Here is a 15,480-nt window from a genome sequence, read left to right on the forward strand (position 1 = left end):
TTCATGCTAGGCAAGTGCGCCACCCCTGAGCCGCACCCCCGGCCCCATCCTGTCTCATCCATAGAATCCGCCAAGAGGGTGACATTGGGAGTCGCAGACAGAGTGCCAGCAGCCATCCAGGGGACCTGGCACAGACCGGGGACTCGCTGCCCTGCCCAGTGGCCGGCCGTGGCCAGGACGATGTCAGCGAACCCACTGCATCCGACGGCCAACTTCAGATGGTGCCAGGCGGCCTTGGGGCCCTGTCCCCCGAGACCCCAGGGGCAGCAGAGGGCGGTGGCTGGTGAAGCACCAGCTGATGGCGTCCGGCTTTGAACCTCGGCTCGGCGGCTCTCTGGCCCTTTGAGCCCGTCACTCTCTGGGCAGTCAGTTCCCTGGGCTGGGAAGTGACCGTGATCCTCATCTCCCACCCGCAGGCTGCTGGGAGGCAAGAGCCACCGCGGGGACACTGCCTGGCCGCCAGTGTCCCGGCCAGGAGGGGGAGGGGCTGCCCAGGCGACGGTCCCTGGGGAAGGGGCCCGGAGCCAGGGCGTGGGCTGCGGGGGACAGGACTGACGGGCCTCCCAGGCCACACTGGGGACTTGAGATTTGTTGGGGGAGGACGGGGACTTCGGGGGTGTGGGGGGGTGAGGTCATCGGGGTTTGAAGGAACATTCCAGCAGCTTCGCGGGTACTGATTGGAATGGGGTGAGGCCGCTGCCCAGCGTCAGGTGGCCACTGTGGGTGAGGGAGGAATGCTCTCCCAGACTCCCAAGGTGACAGGAAGACCCGTGTCACAGGGCCCGGTGGCGGTGGCTTCCCAGGAAACCCAGTCTCTCCCTGCTCTGTCCCCAGCCTGGAAGCAGGATACTCGAGATGGATTCCCAGGACAACTGAACTCTACCTTCCATGCAGATCAAAGGCCACCGCCTCCAGGGAGCTCTCCCGAGGTCACATGGGGATGACCCTCACCCGCCTCAGAAAGCCACTCCATGCTGGGGACACCATGGCAGGCACTGTGGCACCTGCTGGCCCAGGGTCCTCTCCCCCTTGCTCTGATGTGGCAGGGGGACCCTCCTCCCCCGAGTCTTCCTCGGTGTGACTTGCCGGATGTTTCTCCACCCCAGCTCTGGGGGACGCTCCCGTGATCATTGTTACACGGACCGTCGGGATTTAGTTCCATCACTCAGTTAAAGACAAAGTCAAGGAAGAGACCTCGGCTTCTTTAGCCAGGACTTCTAAGCTAGAGATATTTGGCATCACACGTATGGGAAGCCTGCCTGAGCACAAAACCAACACCGGAAAGCAGAGCCCCCGAAGAGGTTCCTGACCACACCACCTGGGTATCCGGATCCAGCCGTGCCTGAAAGCAACTTATTCCTGGGATAGGGAAACCAAGACATTTCCTCTGTGTTCTTAGGTCGGCTGATCCAAACGGGACACCTGTCATTTGCAGTCATTAGATTGTTAACAACAAAAAAAGAAATTCACCTGGTTTGACTCCGTGCTTTAGTGATTAGTGCCCAGGGCTGCCCCCCGCCCCCCCACATGAGATCTCAAACCCACTGAGGACAGCAGTTCTGCATCTTCGACCGTGTCCAGCGTGGCGCCTGGCACTCCATCAAACAGCTAAATAGACAATGTCGGGTGACCGTATCCAAACGGGGATTTTTAAGCACCCACCCATGTTCAGTGCTGGACTGATTTGGGGACACGGCCACATCCCTGCCCTTTCTTCCCTTGTGGAGTGAGGTGGGAGTGTCACAGGCTTCCTCTCCAACCCCGTGCCTCTGACCTCTGATGGAAATCCAGCTCCAAGTACCTCCCCTGGCCGTCACGGCTAGAAGATGGACGTTCAGACCCTCTCCCCCTGCATCTCTGCTCAGCTGGTCCATTTCCTGCCCTGACATCATAAAATAATAATAATAATAATAATTGTGATAGCAACAACTACAAGAGCCACACTGAAGCACCACGTACCACCACACAAGCACCAGGCAAGAGGCTCGTAAGCCGTGGTGTGACCTGTAGCCAAAGCTGTGAGCACTTGGAAGGTGAGGGACGGGTCTGTTCAGCGCAGGCTGAACTTTAACTAGCGTGGTCCCTTGGGTCGTTAGCCAAGTGAGAGAAATAAACCAACAGACACTACAAACAGCCTCAGATTTCACCTCCAAGCGATAGGTCTGTGTTTGGAGTGGATACACCGTTGGGTCGAAGGGTTTCCATCAGTTTACAGTTTCAACCAAGCCAGCAAAGTGGAAATGGAGTCCCCCGTGTGGACCTGGCTGATGGGCAGCCCCTGCCCGAGCCCCAGAGAGTCCCGGACGGACGACTGTCTAGACCTTGGCCATGAACCTGGGAGAGCGTCACTGGCAACAGATTCCGATACAATGTTGCACACAGCAGCATTTGTTTTCTTAGAAGAGACACCGACTGCTCCCTTGGGGAAACATTGTTTGCCCCCCCCACCCCACCCCCACAGTTTGATAACACAGAGCCCAGAGCTTTGCCCAAGTACAACTGTATCTGAGCTTCATTTGGACAAAACCCAAAGCAATGCTATTCTAGGGTCAATTTTCATATTCCTCTTGTGCACGAGAGATTGCAACTGGATAACTCGAGACCCAAAATGTTTTATTGGTTGCCACTGTTTACACAGTATTTATTTATTTATTTATTTTTATAATTCTCAGTTTTAAATAAAAGCTTCGTTACTTTGCAAGGCATATGATTCACCCATTTAAATCAGTGTAAAATTTTGTATGCTCATAGAGTTGTTCAACTAGTGCCACACAATCAAGATTAAAATATTTAATTTTTTTTTTAGTTGTAGATGGGCACAATATCTTGATTTTATTTATTTATTTTTAAAATATTTATTACATTTTTTTTTAGGTGTAGATGGACACAACACAAAGCCTTTATTTTTATGTGGTACTGAGGGTCTCACCCGTGCGAGACGAGTGCTCTAACACTGAGCCACAATCCCAGCCCTTCTTTATTTATTTTTATGTGGGGCTGAGGATGGAACCCAGTGTCTCACACGTGCTAGGCAGGCCCTCTGCCACTGAGTGACAAACCCCAGCACCAACATTAAAACATTCTAACGGGCGCAGTGGCCCACGCCTCTCATCCCAGAGGCTCAGGAGGCTGAGGCAGGAGGATCTCGGGTTCAAAGTCAGCCTCAGCAACAGTGAGGCACTAAGCAACTCAGTGAGACCCTGTCTCTAAATAAAATACAGAATAGGGCTGGGGGTGGGGCTCCGTGGTTGAGTGCCCCTGAGTTCAATCCCTGGTACAAAAAAAAAATCTTTTCTTCCCCCAAAGACACTCCCTACCCACCAGCAGCTGCTTTTCCTCTACTCACCCCACCTCCGCCCCCTGGCAAACCTGGGTCTGTTTTCTGTCTCTATTTTGGACATTTCCTATAAATGGAGTCAGACACTCGGTGGTCTCTGGGGACCTGCTTCTTTCACTTGGCAGGTCGTGGGGATTCACCCCGCCATAGCTAATGCTAGTACTTCATTTCTTTTACTGCCAAGTACTGCTCCATATTACCCACTTTCCCCAGCAAGAGTATATTCTTGGCCCCATTTAGTTTGCACCTTTAGTTTTTTTAAAAAATGTCAATTAAAGAAAACTTAATATACAGAGAGCTATACCATGTTCATGGATCAGAAGACTCAACATGTTAAGATGTGAATCAGCCTCTACAGTCAACTCAATCCCAATCAATCTCTAGGCCCAATTACAATAGAAATCTCATAAGACCCTTTGTAGAAATCGACAAGCTGATTCTAAACCTTATATGGAAAAACAACGGAACTAAAATAACAAAAACAAAATAAACCCACCCATATGCAAAATTTAAAAAAAATTTTTTTAAAAATATTTATTACTTAGTAATCAGTGGGTACAGCATCTTTGTTTGCATGTGGTGCTGAGGATTGAACCCGGGCCGCACGCATGCCAGGCGAGCACGCTACCGCTTGAGCCACATCCCCAGCCCCAAAATTTTAAAAATTTTTTGAAAAAAAATAACAAAGTTGAAGGATAAATACTATCTAATATCAAGACTTACTATCATGTACAGTAATCGTGACAGTGTGGTATTGGTATAACAATACACATATTAGCTGGGTATTGTGGCTTGTGTTTGTAATCCCAGCAGCTTGGGAGGCTGAGGCAGGAGGATCACAAGTTTGAGGCCAGCTTCAGCAACTCAGAGAGGACCTGATGGGATCCTGTCTCAAAGAAAGAGGGGAGGCTGGGGATGTGGCTTGGTGGTTAAGCACCCCTTTAGTCAACTCCTGGTACCAAATACACACACACACACACACACACACACACACACACACACACACAGCAGTGGAACTAAATAGGAAGTCCAGAAATAGACCTACAAAGATACCAAGGTAGTTCAACAGAGGAGCGATAGTCTTTCCAACAAAAGATGCTGAAATAGGTGGATGTCCACATTCAAAAAAATAATGATCTCAACTTGTACACTACGCTATGTACAAAAATTATTTGGGATGGATCAGAGACCTGAACACAAGACCTAAACTGTCGATTACACATAAGAAACTCTGGGATAAAACCTGTGTGAACTTGGAGCAGAAGAGGGTCTTTTGGATAAGACCCTCAAATTATGCATCACCAAAGGGAACAACTTGTAAATTGCACTTTCTTGGAATTAAAATCTTCTCTTTAAAATCTTCTTCCAAAGATACTTAAGAAAAATGAAAAAGCATGCCATGCATCTGGTGGAAATACTTGTGATGCATGTCTGATAAAGAAATTATGAGCAGGATATATAAATAATTCTGACAAATGAATGAGAAGACAAAAGATTCTGTGTGTGTTTGTGTGTGTGTGTGGGGGGGGGGACATGGAATAGCAAGGTATGGAATCGACCTAGGTTTCCATCCATGGATAAAGAAAATGTGGTATCTGTACACAGTGGAGTATTAGTCAGACATGAAAAAAGACAGAAATCATAGCCTATTCAACAAACGGTGCTGGGAAAACTGGAAATTCATATGTAGCAAAATGAAATTAAACCTCTCTCTCTCACCCTGCACAAAAATCAACTCAAAGTTATTCAAAGACTTAGACACAGAGACCCTGTGCCTAATAGGAGAAAAACCAGGCCCAAATGTTCATCATCATATTGGCTTAGGACGTGACTTCTAGAACAAGACTCCTGAAGCGCAAGAAGTGAAATCAGGAATCAATAAATGGGATGGATTCAAACTAAAAAGTTCTTCTCAGCAAAGGAAACGATCAATAACGTGCTGAGAGAGCCTACAGAATGGGAAAAAAATCTTTGCCACATGCACCTCAGATTGAGCACTCACCTCCAGGATATATGAAGAACTCAGAAAACTTAGCACTAAAAAACCCCAAAACACAATAACCCAATTAATAAAAGGGCTAAGGAACGGAACAGACACTCTACAGAAGAAAAAAACCACAGTTGATCCACAAACATTATGGAAAAATGTTCATCATCTCTAGCAATTAGAGAAATGCAAATCAAAACCACTCTAAGATTTCCTCTCACTCCAGACAGAACGGCAGCTATTAAGAATACAGACAACAGTAAGTGTTGGCGAGGATGTGGGGGGGCGGGAAGGCACACTCATACACTGCTGGTGGGACTGCAAATTGGTGCAGCCACTATGGAAAGCAGTATGGAGACCCTCGGAAAACTTGGAATGGATCCACCATTTGACCCAGCTATCCCACTCCACGGTTTATACCCAAAGGACTTAAAATCAACATACTACAGGGACACAGCCACATCAATGTTTATAACAGCTCAATTCACAAGAGCTAAACTATGGAACCAATCCTAGATGCCCCTCAACGGATGAATGGATAAAAAACAACGTGGTACATATACACAATGGAATATTACTCAGCCTTTAAGAAGAATGAAATTATGGCATTTGCAGATAAATGGATGGAACTAGAGAATATCATGCTAAGTGAAACAAGCCAATCCACCCAAACCAAAAACTGGATGTTTTCTCTGACAAGCAGATGCTGATCCATAGTGAGGCAGGAGTATAGAGAAGAATGAAGGAAATTTGGTTTGTGTGGAGGGGAGTGGGGGGAGGGGGAGGGCTGTGGGGATGGGAAAGATGGTGGAGTGAGATGGCCATTATTATTACCCTATACACATGTATGATTACACTACTGGTGTGACTCAGTACCATGTTCAGCCAGAGGAATGAGAAGTTGTGCTCCATTTGTGTACAATGTGTCAAAATGCATCCTCTGTAAAATAAATGTTAAAAAGAAAGAAATCCTGTTATTTGTAGTATTGTGAGCGAAACTTGAGGACATTATGTTCAGTGAAATGTCAGGCATAGAAATATCATGTGTTCTCACTTATATGTGGTCACCAGAGGTCGGGAAATGTGGTGGGGCAGGGAAAGGGAATGGAGAACAGATATAATGGGTCCAGGGTGCAGTTAGACAAGAGAAATAACTTTTCATGTCCTATAGCACAGTCGAGTAACTCTGGTGGACAAAAGTTAATTCAATATTTAAAGAGAGCTAGTTGAGATAACTTTGGATATTCCAACAAAAAGAAAAATGTCTTTCTTGATCTGATCATTGCACATTATCTATGGGTTCTTAAATACCATGTTGTACCCCATAAATATATACAATTATGTATCCACTAATTTTTGTTTATTTGTTTGTTACTACAGATTGAACCCAGGGGGTACTTAACCACTGAGCCCCATCCCCAGATATTTTTTAAAAATGTTTTATTTTGAGACAGGGTCTTGTTACGTTGCTTAGGGCTTTGTTAAATTGCTGAGGCTGACCTCAAAATTGTAATCCTCCTGCCTCAGCCTCCCGAGTCACTGGGATGACAGATGTGAGCCATGGCGTCTGGCTAAAATTTTTTTAATATATTAAAAATTTCACTAAGTTCACTCATATCCTTAGTACTAATAATGATGACAACTAACATTACTAGTCCCATTTTATGACTTGAACAAAATAAAAATCATCTTCCTAGTTAATTCTTGATGGTACATGTGTAATAACAATAAATATATACACATTAAAAATGGGCAAAAGACTTGAAATGACACCTTGGTGGAGAGAAGAGACGAATGGGTCTTAAACACACGAGAAACTTCTCAACATCATTAGTCATCTGGAGAATGGAAATCCACACCACGGTGGGTACCACTTCTCACTAGAAGACCGATATCATGCTTAGCGTTGGCAAATGACTGGAATCCCGCTCCAAGGCTGATTGGCATGCAACGGTGCTCACACTGAGAAAAACTCCAGAGGTCTCTTAGAAAGTTAAATGTGCACTTATCGTATGACCCAGCAATCCCACCTTTATTTATCCAAGAAAACTGAAAAACAAACTCACACCAAGATTTATACATATTTATATATATAATATATATATATACTAGTCTTATTTCTAGTAGCCCCTAACTGGAAACAACCGAAATGCCCACCAGCACATGAGTAAATAAACCAATTACGGCATTTCCATAATGGAATACTATTTAGCAGTACAAAGGAATCCACCGTGGACACATGGTGTGGATGGATATCAAGAGCACTAGTCTGAACGTGAGAAAACAGACCCCAAAGACGACACAGGCTATGAGTCTGTTTATAAGGAACTCTGGAGGAGAGCTCATCCACGGCAGCACGAAGCAGGTGACAGATTGCCTGGTGGTTCCCTGGGTGCAAACCTTTGTAAACATTCAACAGATGACACTCTTACAGGGGATGCAGCTCGTGACACAGGGGTTGTGTCTTCATACACTGTTAACACTTTCCTGGCCATTTCAAAATGATGAGATCATTCCACGTTTTAAAAAATTTAATTTTTTTTTCATTTTAAAAAAAAATCAGATCAGACAACCGCCCCCACGTGGTGACATTCTGCTAAATTTGAAGGGCAGCTGCCCATCCCCCCCCCCCCAGGTAGATGGATCCCGTACTCTGCAGTTTCCCCACGCCCTACTGTTTTATACCCAGCCCACTAGACTCATTTTTTTTTTTTTTAATGAGCTATTTTGGCTTCTGTGGACATCCCACTTGGTGAGCCCTGTAAATTGTAGGTCAGGCGCTTTCATTAAAATCCCCTGTGCTTATTTTTTGTAGCACCACCTCGATTATCTCAGGAAGTCAGGCACTCTGAGTTCTGGGGAATCTAGGCTCTGAGAGTTAATTGAAGGTTAACCTGAAAATGAATTTGACTCTGGGTTATTGAAAAAAAAAAAAATCCTGTTTCTGCCTCTGCTCGGGCAGCCACAGAGCATGACTGGGTTCTTTGTTCTCGGGCACCTGGCCAGGTGTCAGAGCCAGAGGTGGGGTGTGGGTGCCAGGCTAGAGAGACTGGAGCGTTTTTGTTTTTGAGAGATGGAGACGCTGCCCAGGCTGGCCTCCAGCGATCCTCCTGCCTCAGCCTCCCGGGTGGCTGAGACCGTTGGTGTGCACCACCACGCTCACCTTGAAGGAGCTTTGAAGGACCCGCAGAATCACTCCAGAGGACTTGACGTACCTGGCCCATAGTTTCTAGTTATAAATTCAAATATCATGTGCATTTCCAGGACCCAGAGTTTGGTCTCGACATAACTCTCTCAACCAAAAGAACTAGAGGCTTCTTAGGAAATTGGCTGATACTAGGTTTGATAAAAAATGCATAAAACGTACCAGATGATCCTGGGCCCCCTCGTCTTATTTAAGAGAAAAGGGAAATATCAAAGGTGACCGAGGTCAGTCGAAAGGACTCTTTGAAAAGGTTCTCACTGGGAAAGATGTTTTATCTTTAAAAAAAATAAACTTTAAAAACCCTGCAACGAATGAAAACATATTAAATGTATAAAAATCCTATAATTTCACAATGATTGATAGCCAAAACATGGCACAAAGAAGTAAAACAGTCATGCTATTAATAAACAAATGTCACTCATCGATGTGCCCCGTGACACAGTTTACCGGCAGCTCCTGTGTTCAGTAGACTTCTTTAATTAATGCAAGGGTTTGGAAATTATAGCCCCAAACTCATTTGAAGGCCTGTTTTTGATGCTCTTGAGCTAAGAGTGGTTTTTACATTTTTTTAAAAGGTAAGGAATGCGAGATATGCCAGCCAGCGGCTCAGGAGGCCGAGGCAGGAGGATCGTGAGTTCAAAGGCAGCCTCAGCAACTTAGCAAGACACTAAGCAACTCGGCAAGACCCTGTGTCTACATAAAACATAAATAGGGCTGGGGACGTGGCTGGGTGGCTAAGAGCCCCTGGGTTCAATCCCTGCTGCCAAAAATATGAGTCAAGGGGGTGTGTGGTGCAAAAATCCCCAGGTGTTAACTATGTGGCCCTTTACAGAAAACAACAACAACAAAAAAAAATAAAACAAAACAACAACAACAAAAAACTTGCCTAGGCCTGATTCACTGTTTTTTCCTATTAAATAATAATTTAAAAAATTTCAAATGGGGTTTTCATATGAATATTGTAAGTTTGATTGTATTTCCCCCTAAGATGCCCGTTACTTAGATGTTTTCCCAAACATCAATCATCGGAATCTCACATTCATGATTTTTGCTAACTCCCTGGAAAACTTTGTCATTATTTACTTAATATATAACATCACAGCAACTTTTTTTGTGTGTGAGAACTTAGTAACGTTATATCTGTGGAATAACAAGTGCGATGTGTTGAGGCACACCTACTGAAATAGCTCCTCCTCCTCCTCTTCCTCCTCCTCCTCCTCCCTCCTCCTCCTCCTCTTCCTCCTACACCTCTCCCTCCTCCCCCTCCTCCTTCTTTGGTTCAAGGATTGAACCCAGGGGTGTTTAATCATTGACCCCCATCCCCAGCCCTTTTTATTGTTTTTATTTTGAGACTAGTTCTCCTTAAGTTGCTGAGGCTCTTCCTAAGTTGCTGAGGCTGGCCTTGAACCTGTGATCCTCCTGCCTCAGCCTCCCGGGGCGCTGGCATTACCGGTGTGCCCCACGGCTCCCGGCTGAAATGTCTTCTCAACTATTTGCGAAGGTGTCCCTCTGAGCCACTTTGAAAGTCACCTTCCTTTCCCGCCCTTGAGGGAGTTCTCCGTGAATGGTTCCCACTGGCTGAAGCCAGGACAGAGCCCAGGACACACCGTCTCTCTCCAGGCACGGCCCTGTGTCCCTTTGGACGGTCCTTTTAAGGGTGTCAGGGCTGGAATCACGACGCCCATTTCACAGAGAACGTAAGGAGCGGGCAGAGGGACTTGCCCGCCGTCCCTGCGCGTCGGAGGCAGCTCTGGAAATAGAAACCAGGGTGCAGGCTCCCTGCCACCTCCCACTCACGCCGCCTCTGACCTCAGCACCTGTGCCCGTGGGTGTGGGAAGTCTGACCTGTGGCAATACGCGGCTGTCTGCTCTGTGGGCACCCTGCCTCGCCACCAAGGCTCCAGTCCCTGGCAGCTCGAGGGGCCTCCTGGGAAGCCAAACTCAGCAGGACTGGGGGAGACGGTAGGAAAGGGGGCTGCCTCACCGTCCACCAGCAGAGGAGGAGACACAGGGTCCTAGTGGAGCTGATCACTGGTGGAGAATGTTGCCAACGTACTTAGCTAAGTGAGAGAAAGGGCAGGGCAGGGCATACAGTTGTATTTTTTTTAAAGGAAATCAAAAGTATGGAGATATCATGTGTGTGCATGTATATAGTCAGTCACCAATTACTCAAAAAAAATTAGCACTAGACAGTGGACTAAGAAGAGGAGCTAGGGGGCTGGGATGGAGGTGGGGCCAGGCCAAGAGTTTTCTTTTCTTTCTTTCTTTCTTTTTTTTTTTTTTTTTTTTTAATGAGCCTCTCCTTTTGCGCCTCTGGAATGTTGGAGCATCTTGACATTTAATCTCTTCATCGATTCACTCAGCAACGATTCACTAAGCACCTACTTTGTGCTCTGCACAATTCCAGCGGCGGCTGGGCTTCTCTGAGTGAACAGGGTGATAAAACCCTGCCCACAGGAGACCAAGAAAGGATTTAAAAAAGCAATTAAAATTTAAAGTTGCTGCTGATCAGATATAAGAAAAACCTGTCGGCAGTCGTCATTAGATTTGCAAAGATGACAACGTTGCGTCACAGCGAGGGTTGGCCACGCTCTGAGGAGCAGAAGAGCTCTACGTGCCAAGCAGGTGGAGATGGTGCAACGTTCAGAACGTGACCGCCGTGACCCCGCGGTCCCACCTTGTGTGCATATGCGTGAGTGTGTGCGTGTGTTACTGGTGAGGAAGGGCACAGGGGTCCGTGTGCGTGCGTGGTTGAGGACATGGATTAGGACGCGGTGACCTCCTCAGACTGGGACAAGGTGAGGACTGTCCCCGAGGGGGGCCTGGGGTAGAAGCAGCCACCTACAAAAGGTCCTGGATGCAAAGGGCGAGAAAGGGCAGCCGGCTGCTGGGCCCGGGTGGCCATGTGACCCGGGATCAAGAGTGGACCAGGGCAAAGTCCCACGGTGCCCCCGTCTCCAGGTGGCTGAGCGTTGTCACTCCCGGCCTCTGGGTGGCCGGAGCATCCCTGTGACTTCACTGCAGCTGGGGGTGCTGACCCGCTCGCTGTCCACCCCACGCCGTGGAAGAGGCACTTTAAGTACTTCGCTGTGGCCCCGAGATGCTAAGGGCTTAGGACAGTGGTGTGCGACGTCCCCCCGCACGGGCCACTCCTCTACAGTGACCGCGCTCACGCGCCCCGTGGAGACGCCCTTTGGGGTCCCTGCCCCACCTTTTGAGGTGACGTCTGGGTGATGCTGCTTTGCCCCCCGTGGGGACATGTTGGTGGCTGTCCCACTGATTCGCTGCGCGATGGGGCTGGGGTGGGGTCACCCTCTCATCCTGGGACGGCCCTTCTGATTCCTGAAGGAAAGGACTCTACCCGGGACACCCACAGATTGACATCTGCACGGCTTGCAGCTTGAGTGTCCCCTAAATGCCCGAGGATCAGAGGCGCGGTGCCCAGATCTTACCCGCCAGCTCATTGGGAGGAAGTGGAGCCTTCAGGAGGTGCGGCCGAGTGAGGTCGCTGGGGGTGTGCACTTGAGGGGAAATTGGGTCCCCGCCTCCTCCTTTCCCCTCTCTTTGCTCCTAGGCTGCCATGAGCTGGAGAGGCCTCCCCCAGCACGTGCTCCCACCATACTGTGCTGCCCCAGGCCCAAGCCACCACGGACTGAATCTCTCTGGCTGCGAACCAAAGTCAACCTTTTTAAGCATTAAGCGGCCTCAGGCATTTTGTCACAGAGACAGAAAGCTGACTATCAGGGTCTCCCTCGGTCTTCATTTTCTCCTCTGTGTAACGGGGATGGATTCTCATGTCCCTGCCTCTTGGTTGTTGGCAGGATCCAGCCAGATGAAGCGTGGGTGGCACGGGGCCCCATGTCTGTCACAGAGCAGGTGTCAGTAAAGGGTTGCTACGCTTGCTTTTTGTTACTGTTACTATTAACATTTTATGCAAGGGGCAGAATTATTCAAAATGACCCTGGGTGTTCCCTGGGGATTGTTGAAGAACAGCTGGACACCTCTGTGGGCCAGGCAGTGGACCCTCACCTCATGCAGGACACACCAGCAACTCCATCTGGGACTTTCCAGACTCTGGGACGGCGAGCAACAAACATCTCCCGTTTCTAAGCCACTGAGTTTATGGGGTTGTCTAAGAGCTGCCCCTGGAGACTAGGAAGTGGCCCGCGTTTCCTAGAAGGTCAATTGCAGCAAGCCAGAGGGGCAGGGAGCCCCACCCTGTGTCCTCCGGTCCCCGAACGCTCTTTAAAACCTGGGGACATCCTGCAGATGACTCAGTCCCAGCCCTTTCCCTTTGTCCCCAAGGGGCCACTGGGCCTGAACTTGGTGATCCGGGGTGTTGGGGAAAGAAATCCCGTTAGGCCAAAGCTGCAGGCCCTGAACAAGATCTGGGCGGCTGAGAAGGAACACAGGGCCCCTGACTAGCCAGCATGGGCCAGGCAGGGTGGCCAGGCCCACGGGGCTCGGAGCTGCCACCATGGCCACCCCAGCCCTGGCCACCTGTCACGGCAGACAGTCCTGCTGGTCCCGGGTTATCGGATGAGAGCTCAGAGCGGCGGGTGGTGGCAGAGGACACTGGAGGTGTCTTGCAGGGTCAGGTACCGAGTCTCTGGACAGCCTTGCCTGGTCTCCAGATGTGACCCGGTCACTCCGGCCCCCTCTGCCGCTGGCCCGTCCACCTTCCAAGGCGCGCTCTGCGGCAGCTCGGGGGCCTTAACAAGGGCTCAGGGTCCTCAGCGCTCAGCACACCGCGTGCTCCTACCCCGGGGACAGTGGGAAAGGTGGGGGCCACAGGACCCCAGGAGGGTGGCCCGGGGTGGGGTGGGGGGACGCGGCTCAGCATCCCCTCTGGCCTGGCCCAGGCCCCTCTGCGCCTGCCAGTGGCACACAGTGACCAGGTGTCCCCCGCATCTGTGGGATGCCTACAGGACAGACCAGGACCTGCCCTCCTCTGGTTCCATCCAGGGACCCGCTGGGGAGGATGGTTCAGGTGGAGTCCGTCAGGTTGGAGGATGGGGATGGGGCTCAGCGCCTCGGCCCTCGTGTGTAGGGCCTGTAGGTAGCAGGGGGCTGTCCCCAGCTTCTGCTTCTGCCCGGAGCAGGGCCACCAATGTTTGGCTGCGCTGGTCATACTATTTTTTCTTTTTTCTGGTACCTGGGATTGAACCAGGGGTGCTTACCCACTGAGCCTGCTCCCGGCCCTATTTTATATTTTACTTAGGGACAGGTTCTCACTGAATTGCTTAGACCTCGTTAAGTTGCTGAGGCTGGCTTTGAACTCGCGATCCTCCCACCTCAGCCTCCCAAGCCGCTGGGATGACAGGCCATTGGGTCATATTTTTCAAAAGAAGAAAATCTTCTCAATGGCTGGAATATGAAGGTGAATTTCCCCCCAATATGGGAAAAGGACCCAATCAAGACAGTTTACAGAAAAGACTCACCCATGACTCTCTTTATGGGGGAGCTGGTCAGAGCTTGGGTGCCGGAGCCAGGCTTTGAGTGTGAATTCAGTTAGGCTGTGCAAACGTGGGCTAGCTGCATGCTGTCTCTGGGCCTCTGTTTCCTCGTCTACATCATGAAGGCCCCAGCCTCCAAGGGGGCTTAGAACAGTGCAGGGCTCTCAGCACCATCCATACCTGGGCTCTTACTGGCTTTTAATCTCTCCTTTGTGTTTTGATTTGTTCTCTTTTTCTTATTTTTATTAGCTTTTTGTTCTTTCAAAGGCCTATTCCAGGGGGATAAAAAAGACATGTTACCTTCCAGATCCGCGAAGGAAACGGTAGCGCTCAAAATCAACAGGGCAGTTCCCTCAATGTCTGTGACACTGTGGTGGGGACACATACGCGATATTTACGGAGGGGAGAGGGTGGGTGTCAGTGTGTCTGATGTGTGGCCAGGTGAGGCCCACGGGGACAAAGCCCAGGTGGGGGCATCCGTGTGGCATGGCCCTCGGTGGCTTGTCCCTTGGCTGGTGCCAAGACACCAACCGTGTGGGAGTCAAGTTGGTGGCTCACGTGATGCAGCCGTAACTTTTCCTGACTTCAGAGTAGGGTTTGGTCTTTTAGAAACTTCATCTCAGGGACAGATTGGGACGAAACCCTCGGTTCCGAATTTTTGGAAACTTTAAAAGAATTTAAAAAAAATTTTTTTTTAGCCTTTTACGGTCAAAGTTTTCCCGAGGCACACCAGAAGAACCCGCAGCACTCCGCGCCCCAGATCAACCGTTCGGTTCTTCTCCTAAACCTTCTCCGTTTTGCTTCTTCCACTCCCTGCTCTTTTCCAAGAACCCCCTGACCTCAGGCCCCGTCACCCTGATTCCTTAGGTAGCCCCAAAACAGAAGGCCACTTTCACAATTCTCATCATCGTACACCACCTTAGAGCACTTGCCACGCAGGGCCCATTACCATGGGGACTGATTTTGTTTAACAGCGGGAACCATCAAGCTCAGGATGAAAAGGAACCCAAGATAAGGATCCACATGTTTGAGGACATTTGGGGACAGAGACACACCCCTGTCCTGGGGGACCACATACCACCTGTCTCCTGAGCTACTCTTCTCAGGTCTGGCAGAGTCTGAAGTCCAGAAACATCAAATAATAATAATAATAATAATAATAATGGTAATGACAAGACTCCCACATACTGAAGTAGGGCCACCGGTCACAACAGCTGGGAGACGACCTGATCGTCCAAATCAAAAGGAAAGTCTTAGACACGCAGATTCACTTAGAAATCTCACTTCAGCCTGGGCGAAGAGACCATCTTTGGTGGCTCACAAGCATCTGTCCCAGCCCGTCCCAAATCGACGGGAGCAGCTTCAGGGCTTGGGGACCTCCGAGGTGGCATCCACGTGGACCGCTGATTTCCAGAACCTTCTGGATTCTGCAGCACAGCTCAGCGGGGAAGGGCGGAGCAGCTTGGCTGTCTCTACAGTCAGAGGCCGACCCAGG

General features: G+C 49.3%; 1 protein-coding gene across 3 annotated transcripts in view; it reads right to left on the minus strand.

Moving 5' to 3' along the window:
* Scnn1b (sodium channel epithelial 1 subunit beta) overlaps positions 1 to 15,480 on the minus strand; it is a 45,209-nt gene that overhangs the window by 17,331 nt on the left and 12,398 nt on the right. The window lies entirely within an intron of this gene.

Source organism: Ictidomys tridecemlineatus, chromosome 10 (assembly GCF_052094955.1).
Source record: "Ictidomys tridecemlineatus isolate mIctTri1 chromosome 10, mIctTri1.hap1, whole genome shotgun sequence".
In the NCBI taxonomy this organism is placed as follows: Eukaryota; Metazoa; Chordata; class Mammalia; order Rodentia; family Sciuridae; genus Ictidomys; species Ictidomys tridecemlineatus.